At 35.0% G+C, this 15755-nt stretch overlaps 1 protein-coding gene and 1 long non-coding RNA gene across 7 annotated transcripts in view; both read left to right on the top strand.

Moving 5' to 3' along the window:
• GlyS (glycogen [starch] synthase) overlaps positions 1-15755 on the top strand; it is an 81963-nt gene that overhangs the window by 44718 nt on the left and 21490 nt on the right. The gene's annotated exons all lie outside the window — the stretch shown is intronic.
• On the top strand, positions 11950-15335 carry LOC105432336 (uncharacterized). The gene is made up of 2 exons (XR_968385.2): positions 11950-12696; positions 12801-15335. It is a non-coding gene; the product is annotated as an uncharacterized LOC105432336 (long non-coding RNA).

Here is a 15755-nt window from a genome sequence, read left to right as displayed (position 1 = left end):
ATATAACTAAGAATATGAATTATTTAAAGCTATCTATATGCTGTTTTTTACTATCATATAATTAACTTTACAATTTTTATAATGGTTATCTGTTTCTATATATTTTGCATAATGGATCGGTTTTAATGTTGTTAATTGGAAAACTTTGCTCGCATAAATAATTTAAATTTGAATTTACTTCTGTGCATTGTCTTAATTTTTCTTGAGTCAATCTTGCGTACATGTGTCTGTCTAGAGCTATTAATGGGTTGTTGATTTTTATTAATGCGGACATGTTTTGTATATATATATATATATATATATTGTACTAGTAACGGTATAATGTTTAATATTTTATATATTGGAAGTAAAATTAATGGGAAATGCAGGATTGTAGACATCTGTATTGTCGCAGTGTGCGCTCATAGTCATTATTTTCTTTATCGTAGTCCAGTCTTTTTCCTTTATGTTAAGTGGGAAATATAAGCGTTGAGATATTTGCGTTATTGTCTCTTTGAGATTCTCTAGTATATCTTCTAGTGGTATTAGTCGTGGGTATAATATTCTTCGCGGTTAGATATTCTAGTGTATCTTCTGCGTGTTGTGTCAATTCGTCGAGGACTGCATTTGTAATTATAAAATGTTTCTTGATATTCTCGCGATTTATTTTTATTGTTATCGTAATTTCTAGTTTTTTTATTGGCTAGCACGTTTTCGTTATTTTGGATAATTTTCTCTTGATTGTTTATGTGCGCTTTTGTCACATTTATAATTTTAATTTGATTTTTTATTATGTGTTCTGTCATTTGTTGATTGTTATGTAGAATATTTAATTGTTCGTTGATTAGTCATTGTCATTTTCTGTCGTCATTGTTCATTGTTCTGAATAATGTCTTGGAAACGGTTCCTATTCCGTCGATCAGTCCTCGGTTTGTTTCTGTGTTTTATACAAGGAATTTATTCTTTTCATTAAGCATTTTAGTCGCTGGTAATTTTTTTCTATTATATTATTATAGTTTTGACACGACCATTTATTTGTAAATGCTAATACACTACATATATTTTGCGTCTTAAGAATGTATTCTTCTATTTGCTCCGCTCGATTGAAATATCTATTCTTATAATTATTTTCTAAAATGATTCGATTATATTTAGTTTTCCTATTTCCTTGGAGTATACTCCGGGGTGTTTAAAATTCTCTATTTCTAACGGTAGTTTCTCTTTTTTCTCCATAGCCCCATGGATAATCCATAATTTTATTTTGTAATTATAATAAAGTTTCTTTTTTATTTCCTAGAAGAGAGGGAAGAGAGAAAAAAAATTTTGCTATTGAAATGTCTGAGCGAAATGACGTGTATATCTTTCAGTTTCTCATATAATTATTTATTTTCCGCTTTCTTATCTTTTTTAGACTTGTGGTGTCTTTTTCAACTTATCACTTGCTAATTTGCTTTTTTTTTATCTTAGTGTTAATTGTTTCCTGTGAGCTTTCTAATATTTCATTTTTTGCACTGACACCTGTAACTATATATTGTTAGTACATATTGTTAGTCGTTGAAGCGTCTGCTTTGTCTTAACATGGACTCCCGCAAGAATCGTTCTGAGCGCGACGAGTCGTCTGAAGTGTCATTCAATGACAAAGCCTCCCGATTTTATAATTCTTGGAGAGGATGACGCCGAATTGGGTGAATTCTTAAATGATCCAGCAACTCGGGCGTACTTTCGCCGTATTCAAGAGTGGATGTGGATCATTAATAATTTATATTGTGACGCGGTCACCTCGCTCGACGCTCGGATCGGCTCGTCGGTGTCCGGGTTCGAGAGGAGGGGAGACTCAAGCGTACGCGAACACAAGTGGCGGCGAAAAGATCGCTTATTGGTGGAAAGGTAGATATAGAGTAGTGCAGAGCCGGATGATGTCGCTGGTAGCAAAGCGGAGACGCAACCGGTTGGCGTAAGGCGATGAGATGCGCAGGACGGGTGCGGCGTGCGGTCGACAACGGTCTATTTATACGGCGCGGTTACCACTAGGGATCTTAGGATTACTGACTTATAACTAGCGGCCTTAATCTCTATCGCATGCACTTACGAGCTAATGTCAGGCGGGACGGTTAGGTATTGCGGGCAGGGTCGAGTGCCACGTCGAGCCCTGCCTTCGCAACGGAAACCGGCGAAACCCGGTGGAGCTGAGCGAAACCTCAGCCCGAGGAGCGGTGACAGGAGTCGGCGAAACTCGACAGAGCTGAGTGAAACCTCAGCCCGTGGAGCGGTGACAGGAGTCGGCGAAACCCGACAGAGCTGAGTAAAACCTCAGCCCGTGGAGCGGTGACAGGAGTCGGCGAAACCCGATAGAGCTGAGTAAAACCTCAGCCCGTGGAGTGGTGACAGGAGTCGGCGAAACCCGACAGAGCTGAGTGAAATCTCAGCCCGTGGAGCGGTGACAGGAGTCAGCGAAACCCGACAGAGCTGAGTGAAACCTCAGCCCGTAGGTAGAGAAAGTCGGTGAAACCCGGCAGAGCCAAGTGAAACCTTGGCCCCGAGAGGTAGTAGGTACTGGTTAGGTCGGTATCGGGAGTCGGATCGCAGGATAGGATCTGGTCTCGATGTCTCGGCCGGCCGGCCGGCGTTCCCCACTACGCGCCGTCGGTCCGGTGGCGGGGAGTCGGTATCGCGTGGGGGCACCGCGAGCGAGATAGCGTGAGCGAGATGGCGCGTGCGACTATAGGCAAGCGAGCGACTGCGATAGCGCAAGTGGTGTACGTGCAAGCGGGATGGATAGTGCAGGATAGTAAGCTAAGCGTTTCTATATGTGTATATATTTATGTATATGTATGTATATATATATATATATATATATATATATATATGTATGTGGGTTCGTAACGGCCCTGCCATTACAATATAATAATGGTAACTTTCAAGTTGACGAGGATTCCATTTAGTATTTCCTTAACAATCCGTATGCTGAACCCGGAGCTACTGTGGATGATTGAACTTTTTGAGTTGTTGTGTAGTATGCCGCAGAGAGATTTAGATAATGCTGAAGATAATATGACCCGGCGGGCAATTCTGAGGAAGTGAGGGGACGCTCTCCTAGAGCATAATTCGGAGCAATTGAAATAACTGTTGTTTTTAGTTTAAATTTTAGTGTAGTGCTTAGTTTTAGTGATCATTTGTAATGATTAGTTTTTTGGATATTTCTATAGACGTTTCCTTGGAACTTTTCTGATGAGTTTTTCTTATTGTTTTTTATTTTTATTTATAGATTTTGCTTAATATTTTTTAATTAAGTTGCACGCATGATTTATTTCGTAATATTTAAATAAAATTTCTTATTCTGTAAGAAGAATTTTTTGGTGTCGAAGGTAGATGTTTTTTTTTTTATCGAATTCTTTGGAAAAATGTTACTTTATTCCTATTTCGCTTTCTCAACTAAAGAATGTTCTCTGTGAATCTTTTGTATTTGCTTTTTCTCACAGTGCCTATCCTTCCTCTCCTCCTTTTCTTATTCTAATTTCGCGGTGTCTTTTATGATAACCGCTTTCTGCTTGCTTTTTATTCTATATTATATTAGTTTCGCATTGTCTTTTTGACTTTAAGGTTCCGCGCGACCCGAGTATTATGATGGAGGATTATTCAGTAGTGCACGATTTATGCCAGGTCACTACGAATTTGCCCGTTACGTTCTTAGATCCGTACGTTGCTCGTTTGAATGTTATATCTGCTCTCTCTGCGACACTTAACGATCGGTCATATACGGGAGAGTTTATAAGTGCGGTAGAGGAGATGTGCTGGCGCGAATATTTTGATGTCTATGGCGGGAATCAATTTCAACACGGCTCCTTTGGACCCTCTCCTTCCTGTTTCTCCTGCTGCTAGTGAGAGGCAATCAGCTTCGTTCGCGCTTAGAAGTTTCAAACCGAAGAGAGTCCGAGTGTGGGGAGTCGGGAAATGTCGAATTTCAATGTTTTGCGGCGTGGTTGGCCGCGGACTCTTCCGATGAGTCCGATGCGGAAAACTCGACAGTTGCGGACAGCTGTCTTCCGCCTGGATGAGTATTCCCAAATGGATTGACATTTTCACATTAGTTTAACGTGTGCGTGCGTGCGTGCATGCGTGCGTGCGTGCGTGCGTGTGCGCGCGCGCGGTGCGTGTGTATATATACTTAGTTTTGATGGCTTAATTTATCTGATTACTATTAGCGTATAACTTTGGTTGTGGATCATATCTTGGAATTTTATGGTTGTCTTTGTATTGGTAAGTCCCAATATTTTCCTTTTAGTGTCTATTTTATGTTTTTTACTTTTCTCTTTAGTTTTCCATGAACGTTTTTAATCAGTTCGCGTTTATTATGTGGCGACCCCTTTATTTTATAGTTTCCGCCTATTTTTTCTAATATTATGTAAAGTCCATAATACATCGAGTTTCTTTGATCATCCTCTGCGTACTGTCTTTTTCGGCACGACTAATAGTGGTGCGTTCCATTGGCTGACATTTGATCTGATAATGTCCTGCTCTAGCATTTCTTGGATTTTTCTATTTATTGGGTTGTCCGAAAAGTTCGTGCCGATTTTGAAGGAAAATTGAAACGCAAAAGATTTAAATTTTAGTATACATTTATTAAATTATATAGGTGCCATTCTGTTCTACTATCTTTCTCCATCTTTCAGGCAACTTGAAAATTCTGTCCTTCCAGAATCTCAGGTTTTTCAGCGAAAAACTTTTCTACGTGATTTTTTATCTCGACCAAAGAGTTGAAGTTTTTTCCATTAAGGGAATTTTGTAATGATCGAAATAGGTGGAAATCAGAGAGCGCGAGATCTGGTGAATATAGTGGATGGGGTAGAACATCCCAACCGAGCTCCAACAACTTTTGTCGAGTTATCAAAGACACATGAGGCCGCGCATTGTCCTGATGAAACACGACGCCCTTCCGATTCGCTATTTCTGGACGTTTTTGTTCAATTGCTATCTTTAATTCGTCTAATTGGGAATAATACTTCTCTGAATTTATTGTCTCATTGTTTGGTAAAAGCTAATACAAGATTCCTTTCCAATTCCACCAGACATAGAGCATGACCTTTTTTGGATGAAGACCGGCTTTTGGAGTGGCTAAAGGTGGTTCATTCCGCTTTCCCCAAGATCTTTTTCGTTCATTATTATAAATGATTCATTTTTCATTCCCCGTCATTACTTGCTTCAAAAATGCTGTCTCCTCCTTGCGTTTATAGAGCCAGTCGCAAATGGAAATGCGATCCATCAGATTTTTCTCCGTTAAATCATGGGGAACCCATACATCGAAACGGTTTATGTAGCCAAGCTTCACAAAATGCTCGTGGATGGTGGATTTTGACATATTTAACATTTCTGCTAATTTACGTGTCGTATAGCGTGGATTATTCTCGATCAGTGTTTTAATCTGATCTTCATCCGTGGTGGAGGGCCTACCCGGGCGTTCTTGATCTTTAAGGTTGAAATCACCAGCTTTAAACCTAGCAAACCACTTCCGCACAGTTCTTTCAATATCTTCGTCATAAACAGCGCATATCTTGTTCGCTTGTGTGGCATTTTTGCCTTTCCGGTAAAAGAAAAGCATTAAATGCCTAAAATGCACTTTGTTTTCTTCCATATTCAAAGGCGTATAAAACTGACAAAAATTAACGTATTGTAACCAAATTTTTTTCCAAATATGCCTGAAGTACCGTCTTTTACGATATGTACGCATGTCATTTGTTTTTAATCGTTCTGATATATTCAGACCTGTCCTTACGCCACCTATCAAAAATTGGCACGAACTTTCCGGACAACCCAATACTTCGTTTTTATGCTTTTCGGGTAAACGGTAAGGACGTATCTTTACCGGTGCCGAATCTGTTCGTACTGATATTTTGTGCTCTATTTTTTTTGTGCACATTAATGTGTCTCTTTCTAAGTGAAATACATCATTGTATTTGCGACATAATTCTAATAGAGATTTTTGTTCTTCCGTATTTAAATGCTTTATGCGTAACGAATTCTGTATTCGTTCTTCCCGACAGACTTTTGTATTTTTGCTCCTTGTTTATATTGCGTTTACAGACTTTTGCGTTCTTTTATATCTATATCTTCTAATGTTACTTGTGGTACTTGAATGATTTTTTCTTCTTCAGTTACATTTACTATACTAATTGGACATGTATAATTTTGTGATTCGACTAGGCAACATCCGATAAAAATTCATCATTTCTTCCGGTTTTGTTAATCCAATTTTATTTTGATTTGTCGTGACTTGTACAATTGTTTCACTGCGCGGCCCTAAAGTCACATGCCCTGATTAGAGTTTGAAATTTGTATCTCTGAATTGTACAGAATTTGTTTTATGGTCGAATGTTTTATATGTCGCCAAATGAAGTCCGATCCTAAGATCGCATCGTATTCCATTGGCGCGTTATCTCGCACTATATATACCGGGTGTTGTATCTTTCTTCGAGATAGTTCGATTGTAATGTGTGTTCTACCTAGTGTTATTATTTCATGTCCTGTTATTTTATACCAGTGCCCCATTATTTTATACCAGTTAATTTAATTTTTTCTTCATAAATTATAACGTGGTTTTAATACATATTTTAATTTTATTGTCGCTGATGCGTCCGTATCGAATAAGAAATTTATTTTTCTACTTTTGGCTTCTGCAACAGGTAATGTGATCGCATTTAATCCGATGTTAACGAGCGATGTCCCCTTAACATGTGCCACGCGATACTCTGACGCGGGATGCGGGACGATTTTCTTTCACCGGTTTCGCCTTTTTTATTTTTAAAATTTTTCGCGGAATTTTTTTTTTGTGATTTGGGAAATTTTTTTTGATGAATTTCTATCATTTTTTCCGATTTTCCGTTTAATGTCCAGCATTCCGGCAAATGTCCTGTCTTTTTGCAATAACTACATTGCTTTTCAATCGCGTTTACGCGAGGTTGCTCTTCTGGCTTAGACAGATTGAATTTATTTGTAAAGCGGCTGCCCGTGATCGATTGTTCCGCATTTGTTGCAACGCAGGCTTCGGGTTTGTGCCGTGTTAGAATGATACACATTTCGGTTTCTGTGTGCCGGCATTCGCGCGCTGGACCCTCGCGTTTTTTCCTCTGCATTAGTCCTTGCGATTGCTTCTTGTGATATTTTGTATTGTGCGATTGCACGATTAATTTAATGTTCTCGTGTAGCCCGTTCTGATAATTGTATAACGCCTGCTCTTTTTTCTATAATCGCACGTTGCTGTTCGACAGTATGATTCTTGCTTTCTTCCATGGACTCGTATAGTTCTATGGCTACGTTATCTATTCATCTGCCAAATTCTTGCGCGCTCTCATTTGGTTTTTACTTAAGCGAGTTGAATTCGAGTTGCAAATGTGCGGTACTCCGTTTGCTTAAGTATTCTTTTTCTAATTCTCGCTTTAATTGCTTGAAACTTACTATGTCTCGCGTACAGAAGTCCCATCATAGCTTTGCCTTTGAATTTTGTGCAAAGGATGGCCTCCAATAAGGATTGTTTGTCCGCAGGGTGTATGTTTTTTATAACGTACGCGCTTGCATTAAAAAATTCGTACATATGTCCTCGTGACATGTCGTCGATCTCTGGAATCATGTTACGCGCGTCTTTCAATATTAGAAATGCCAACGCATTTCCCGGTTGGTTTGAGAGTCGGAATGATTTAATGCGAGCAAACTATAATCTTCGTCGAACGGAAATTCGCGTTTGGTTATGACGTCTTCATCGCTCTCGTATTTTAATACACGGCACACGCTGTCGCGTATTTCTCTTAACGCGTTTCTTATGGTGTTTATCGCGGAAATAGTATTTGGAAGTTTTACGTGTTTATTTATTGACCGCGGCTTAGGCCAGGTAGCACGCGCTATAATGTCCTTCGTTGTGAACATTCGCTTTTTATAAATGATTGCTTTTATGACTTACATTAGTAGATATATCGATACGCTCGCATGGTCGTTGCTCGTGCGGATGTATCGGTTGACTGCTCTGATAGTAGTGCATGTCAGTGAGGTGTACTCTGACTATATATATATATATATATATATATATATATATTAGGTGTACAAAAAAGTTCTGAGTTCTTTTTTGTAAAATTCAATCTTTATTCAAAATCAAACAAAAAAATATTAATCAGCGAAATATTCCCCGTTTGCATATATATATATATATATATATATATATATATATATATATATATATATATATATATATATTTCCATAAATTTTTACATTAATTCAGGAAACACAACTACGATGACCTTGACCTTGATATATGTTACAGAGGTGAGAGTACTGATCATCTCTTTCTTATAACTTAATTTGGCGGTAGTTTTTGAGATATACTTATATAAATGTTAAATAAATATTTTTACATTAGGGGATATAGCTCTGATAATCTTGACCTGGACATAAGTTGTCAAGGACTTTCTTGAGTAACAATCAAAACGTTTTAAGTAGTTATTATGTATTAAAAGATTATATATAGAAAAGTATGTTTGAAAAATACGTTAATTTTTATCAGTGTATTAACATATACCAGGTGTATGCATAAGTTTTTTCCAGTTTAACTAAGAGATGTCGCCAGCGAAAAGTACGCAGCGTATTAATTTGACACATACATCATTTTGTTCGCCTGACATTTAAAACTACAAATACACACAAGTTGAGTCCGCCAAAAACTAGTGTCTTTGTTTTATCGTTCAGTGATCATGTCGAGTTTTGTGCCTGAAAAAGAACATTTGCGGCACGCATTGCTTTTTTTATTTAATCAAAAGAAAAAGGCTGTTGAAAGTCATCGTTTGCTGGTAGAAACATATGGTGAACACGCTCCATCGATTAGAACATGTGAGACATGGTTTCGACAATTTAAAAGTGGTGATTTCAATGTGAAAGACAGTGAGCGCTCTGGTAGACCACAAAAATGCAAAGACGAGCAATTGCAGGAGTTATTGGATGATGACTCAACTCAAACTCAACGGCAATTAGTAGAAGCATTACATGTATCACAAGAAACAATCAGCAGACGTTTACGAGCAATGGGAAAGATCAATAAACTCGGTAAATGGGTCCCACACGATTTGAATGAACGTCAAATGAAAAATCGCAAAGTCACTTGTGAAATGCTGCTTCAACGCCACGAAAGGAAATCATTTTTGTATCGAATTGTGACGGGTGACGAAAAATGGATTTATTTTGAAAACCCGAAGCGGAAAAAATCGTGGCTTTCACCTGGCGAAGCCGGTCCATCAACACCAAGGTCAAATCGCTTCGGCAAGAAGACCATGCTCTGTGTCTGGTGGGACCAGAGCGGTATTGTGTATTATGAACTCTTGAAGCCCGGCGAAACCGTTAATACACAACGCTATCGCCAACAAATGATTAATTTAAACCACGCATTAATCGAAAGACGACCGGAATGGACCAGAAGACATGGCAAAGTGATTTTGTTACACGACAATGCGCCGTCTCACACAGCAAAACCAGTGAAAGACACCTTGAAATCGCTTGGATGGGACATCCTTCCGCACCCGCCGTACTCCCCAGACCTGGCGCCATCTGACTATCATCTCTTCGCATCAATGGGGCACGCGCTCGCAGAGCAGCACTTCAGCAATTTCGAGGAAGTTGGAAAATGGCTCGACGAATGGTTTGCCGCAAAAGACAAGCAGTTTTTCTGGCATGGTATTCATAAATTACCTGAAAGATGGGCGAAATGTGTAGAAGCCGATGGCCAATATTTTGAATAAAAAAAAATTAATTTCCCTTGAAAATTACGTGTCTTTTTTTTTTTACTAAAAAACCGGAAAAAACTTATGCATACACCTGGTAGATTTGAATTGAATTTTGTGCAGAAAGTTGTAAACTCATGTGGAACCTCGCTTCGCATTAAAGTGTATGCTAGGACAGGGATCGGCAAAATGTTGAAATTGGGCACGGGTGCCCGCGAGTGCCCATCTGTTGTACACATCTCAGGAGCGTATCTAATATTTTTAGTATCTTGGGATAAAGTTCCGCATTTCCAAATGAAACTTAATTTATGGATCAATCTCGACAGTTGTTGCATTTTTCAAATTTATTATCTGTTGCCATGCATTCAAGATAAGAAATGAAGAATAAATATATAAATTCACTTCATTATTCAATTATTATAATGAATTCGATTGTCGGTTTAGGGAAATGCATGTTTTAGAAGAAGACTTACTTATTTTTGTGACACCTTTTGTTGATATTAATATTGTTCCCGCATATAATTAGAATTAATAGATTTAAAATGTGACACTGCTCTTAAAAATTGTTTTTATACAATGACTGACATCGTACAATTTTATTCATATATATCTCAAAAACATTTTCCTCAACTACATGCTTGTGCTGCAAAAATAATGAGAGTAAATATGTTCGGTTCTACATATTCATGTGAACAATTATTTTCTATTATGAAATTAAATAAATTGCGATTATGCGAATAGTTAACAGATTCACATTTGAATTTTGCAATAATTCGTTTAAGTTGTCAAAATGATAATACTTGATATATCGTATATAATATCGGAAAACTATAAATCAAATACTAATTAAATGTTATAAGAGTTGTTTATTTAATATTATTGTAAGAATTGTTTATTTAAAATATAGATAGTTATTAATTTATGCTAATTCTGGGTCTGAATTTGTGCAACACAATATTTTTTTACTTCTTGAACAGCACATTCAATGAACAGATGTTCCTGTTATCCCCTCTCCTCACTTTATTGCGCCTAGCCGCCTAACGCTAGCCCCAGCGTGCTCGACTGTTGCCCGCGGGCATTGGGCGCCAGCGAGCAGTACCCACTTGCCGACCCTGTGCTAGGAGACAGTATGTTCCACTCTCCCCCCCCCCCCCCCTATAGGGGAACTCCACTACTAAAAGATCTAATCTAATCCATATTACAGTGGTGATTAAATATGTACCATATCATCATTATGAAAAATTATAAACCCATGTGGAATTTCGCTTCACATTGAAATGTATGCTTGGAGACAGTATGTTCCACCCCTCCTTCTACGAGAATCTTCACTGTCGAAAGATCTAATCTAACCCAACCCGTATCACAGATCAGTTAAATAATTTTTTAGTACTTTATTTTTATCATCGATAACGCTGAGAAATTCGTGAAGACATATGTTGATGATACAAACGACTAATATCTAATAAATAAACTGGGAGACCACCAAAAATACTACCTTATATAAATACTACCTTGAAATAACATATATATGTATGTATGTACACTATCCATTATATACAATGTGTCATATAAACAGAATAATAACATTTCAAAATTAAGCTTTATGTAAGTATATCTCGAAAACTAAATGAGACTGCCGATTAATTTATAAGGAAAAGTCGATCAGTACCCTTACCTCTATAACATATATCAAGCTCAAGATCATCGGAGTCCCCTAATGTAAAGAAATAACATTTCCATTTTTTTGCCATATAATTATAACATGATGATATATCTTGTACATACAACTATAAAAATAAAAAGTTCTCGAGTGCAAAGATATGAATTTTGAATTTTATTTTTTTAAGAAGATATAATTTGCGTCAGTAATTGAGAACTTGTTTTCCATTAAAAAGTAATAATTTTATATAATAATCTTTCACATACCATTGCGCGTACACTTTTTTATTTTTTTTATAAAAACTAGGTTTGTTGTGATATTATTATCTTTACTATTCACAATTTCTTATCTACTTCGCTTAGTTACACATATATTTTACATATTTAAAATATTATAGATAAAATATTATATAGATTTTTAAAATTTAAGAAATATCAAATGATAAACTTTTTCATAGTAATTTTAATCATTTTAAGAATTAGAGTGGATGCTCTTAAATTGAGTACCTTTTCTTAATATTAATATAATATTTTTATAATATATAATATTCTTAACTTTTGAAGTTAAAATAATAATTAAATTTTAACAAATTTAAAAAAAATAAGTAATTTTTATTAATTATAAAATTCTTTTAATGTCTACAAGTTATTTAAATTTAATTCACTTATGAATCTATCAACCAATTAATCAAATGGAGTTAGATATTTATATAATAATTCGGTAAAAAGTTATTAAAATTTTTAATTAAAATGGCGTAAAGAGAACTATAGAAATGTTTTACTTTAAAATTTATGTTTTTAGTTTTTATGTTTTTAATTGTTTATAATTTTATAATTACTTTAAAATTTATAACTACTTTAAAGGGTGTCCTTTCAGAATCATTGTGTCATGCATCGATAGCCCCCTTTATGCATTGGCATCAGTTTTTAATAAACTGTTAGTGAAGAGCATTTCTAAATCACAGTATTGCAAAAAAAAAATAGTTTCCAAATAGTTAAAAAACTGTCGGGTTGTCAAATCAAAGAAGATTACTTTTTTGTTTCGTTTGACGTAGTATCGTTGTTTACGAATATTCTTCTAGACTTAGCTATGGATAGCATCTCCAAACGCTGGGATGATATAGCACGAAATTGTAACATCTCCAAGGATGAATTTTTGAAAACTCTCTTTTGCATTCTACTTATTTTATTTTTGATAAATTAATAGGCAAACTTTCGGATTACCATGGGTTCCGTTGTCCCCGATCATAGCAGACTTGGTAATGAGAGATTGGATCTGGAAGAAAGAGCAATCGAGAAATTGGGGTTAGTCTTGCCATTTTATTATCGATACATGGATAATGTTACATTGACTATCCCACCCAATATGGTTATGAAACACTTCGAATTTTCAACTCTTTCCATCCTAGATTCACAGCTAAGATGAGTGGCCGGGAGTGGGACTTCTTGGAGGTTACCATGAAAATTATTAGCGGCGTCCTTTTTGATTGGTATCATAAACCAACTTTCTCAGGGAGATTTTTAAATTTTTTATCGCAACATCCTCTATCCTAAAAAAGGGGAGTTGTGTACGGATTGATGGATAGAGCTCTTTCATTATCACATCCCCAGTACCATCAAAAAAACTTTGAATTTATTTTTTCTATGTTTCTGAATAACGATTATTCCTCTAATTTCATTCTCGATTGCATTTCCCGTAGATTCAAATTCCAATTTTATAAATATAATAACACACAAACATATATATCTAGAAATGGAAATGAATCGGTGGACAATGACAGAAGGACCAAATGATTCACCTTTTAACCCGATAACGATTGATAAATTCAGAACGATTGATGCTAAACTAGCTTTCTTTAGTATTAATAAATTGAATAGATTTATACGCGTCCATAAAGGTAAAAATCCCACCAGACACAATAAAAAATAGTAGTATATAAAGTAGTATATAAGATAGAATGCAACAATTGCGATAAATGTTATGTAGGACAAACTAAGAGGCAACTTAAAATAAGATTAAATAAGCATCGTAGTCATATTTGTTCAATACACTGATCAATGATTACGGATCATAGATTAGAATACAATCACAACTTTTCCTGGAACAAAGTTAGAATTTTAGATGTCGAACGTGACTATGAAAAAAGATTGATTTCCGAGATACTGTTCATTAAACTACACGAAAATAATACAATAAATTTATAAACGGACACGAAGTTTCTACATCATGCTTGTGTTTCTATTCTCAACAAATTATAAATGTTTTACGACCTTGTATTATTTTGTTTTATCTTACATATGTTTTATACTTTTTATATCTTATTTGATTGTCTTTTGATTTGTGTGTTTTAATCTTAATTTATTAATTTTTATTTTATATTTTTAACTCTATACAATTTCTTTAAAATTTAATCACATATTATGTACGGTTTAACTCTGTTGTAAGTAAATAATACAATAAATACTTAATCCAAATATACAAAGATCAGAAGCATCTTAGAGCTTTATGCAGTTTTTTGTCATTATTTGGGGGTACGATTAAATTGTTTCCATCACGTGATTTGGTAACCGAAGTGGGCGACAAACAATTTGCTATGCCATGGTAGAGTTCGGCCTTTCAATTTTCGTCATTGTATCACTGAAGATGGCTTAATCATTAGAGCCGAAACATATCGAGAATAAATGAAGAATTTAATTTAATTGCGCATTGTTTACCGCGCTATTTCGTTTTCGAATTACTTTAAAGTTACTATATCAAACTTATAGATTTACAGATTTAAAGCATAATATTGAAGATATTAAGAAAATTATATAATCTTTAAATAAAATATGAACAAATACATAAAAGTATTAATAATATTATTAATAGATTAATTTTATATTTCTAGACATTTTATATATCTCAATTGAATTATTAACAATAATTTATCTCTAATTTGATTGAATTTTTTAGTTAAGCTAAATTAATCTAATTCCTAAATATTTGTAAATTAAGAATTTAAGTCAAAATTAAATAGTAATTTTTTACATTAAGTGTATTAATAAAAAGTCTTAAATAATTTAATTGCTCTATGAATATATGTACGTTTCAATAAAATCGGCGAATTACAGCTCATATAGCTCCGAATTGTATGTTAGTTTGGTTTTGGATAAAATCTTGTTCATATTTGTAAATAAAAGTAAAAAATATTTTAATTTTTATATGATGTCAAATAATTTTCTATTTGATTAATAAAATTTTTTATATCTTTATATCTTTATATCTTTATAAACTTTAACATCGTTTTTGTAGGTCCATAAATCATGAATAAAAATAAAAATTTTTTAAATAACGAAAAATTTAAAATTATATACAAAATTGCATTATTTATAATTCTTTACGTCTATAGACTGTTAAAATAAAATTTGAAAATATTTTTGGAATTTCAAATCACCTGTGCCAAAATGTTTGTCCTAAATAAACATATATAAATACACAGAACATATATATCGAATATGAAGCTCGTAATTAAAAATAAATATTTTTAAAATGGTGGCAGACAAATTTTAAAATTAAAAGTACAAAGTACAAAAGTAAAATTAAAGTACAAAGTTGCGTTATTTATAATCCTCTAGGTCTATAGATTATGAAAATAAGAAAATGAAAAATGACCTTGAAAATATTTTGGAAATTTCAAAGTCACACTTATGCCAAAATCTTAGTTTTAAATGAAATATATATATATATATAAATGCTAAATTTGAAGTCCGTACGATTAAAAATAAAAATTTTAAGAATAGCGGCAGAAAAATTTTAAAGAAAGAGGCGAAAGAGGTGCAAAGATATGCGGAAAGATTATAAAAGAATTGCAGAATGGTTCCGGAATGGTTGCGGGAAGGTTGCGGAAGAGTTGCGGAAGAAGTGCAAAGATACGCAGAAAGGTTGCGGAAGAATTACGGAAAAATTATGAGAGACTTGTGAAATGGTTACGGAGTTGTGCGGAAAGATTGTGCGAAAGAGTTATGGAATGTGGAGTGGTCGCGGAAATATACGGAATGGTTGAAGGAGTTACGGATTGGTTGCGGAAAGGTTGCGAGAGTTGCGGAAACGGTGCTATGATATGCGGAAGGATTATGGAAGAATTGCAGAATGATTGCGGTATATCTGTAAAGATATGCGGAAAAATTGCGGAAGAGTTGCAGAATGGTTGCGGAATAGCTGCAAAGATATGCGGGAAGATTATGAAAGAGTTGCGGAATGGTTGCGGAGATATACGAAAATTGTGAGAAAATTGCGGAATTATTGCAGAGATATGCGGAAAAATTACGGGAGGATTGCGGAATGATTGCGGAAGTATGCGTAAAAGTTGCAGAACGGATGCGAA

The sequence above is a fragment of the Pogonomyrmex barbatus genome, unplaced genomic scaffold, assembly GCF_055798465.1.
Source record: "Pogonomyrmex barbatus isolate J1 unplaced genomic scaffold, ASM5579846v1 scaffold23, whole genome shotgun sequence".
In the NCBI taxonomy this organism is placed as follows: Eukaryota; Metazoa; Arthropoda; class Insecta; order Hymenoptera; family Formicidae; genus Pogonomyrmex; species Pogonomyrmex barbatus.
Note: the sequence above shows the minus strand (reverse complement) of the source record. Positions and strands in the feature narration are given on the sequence as shown.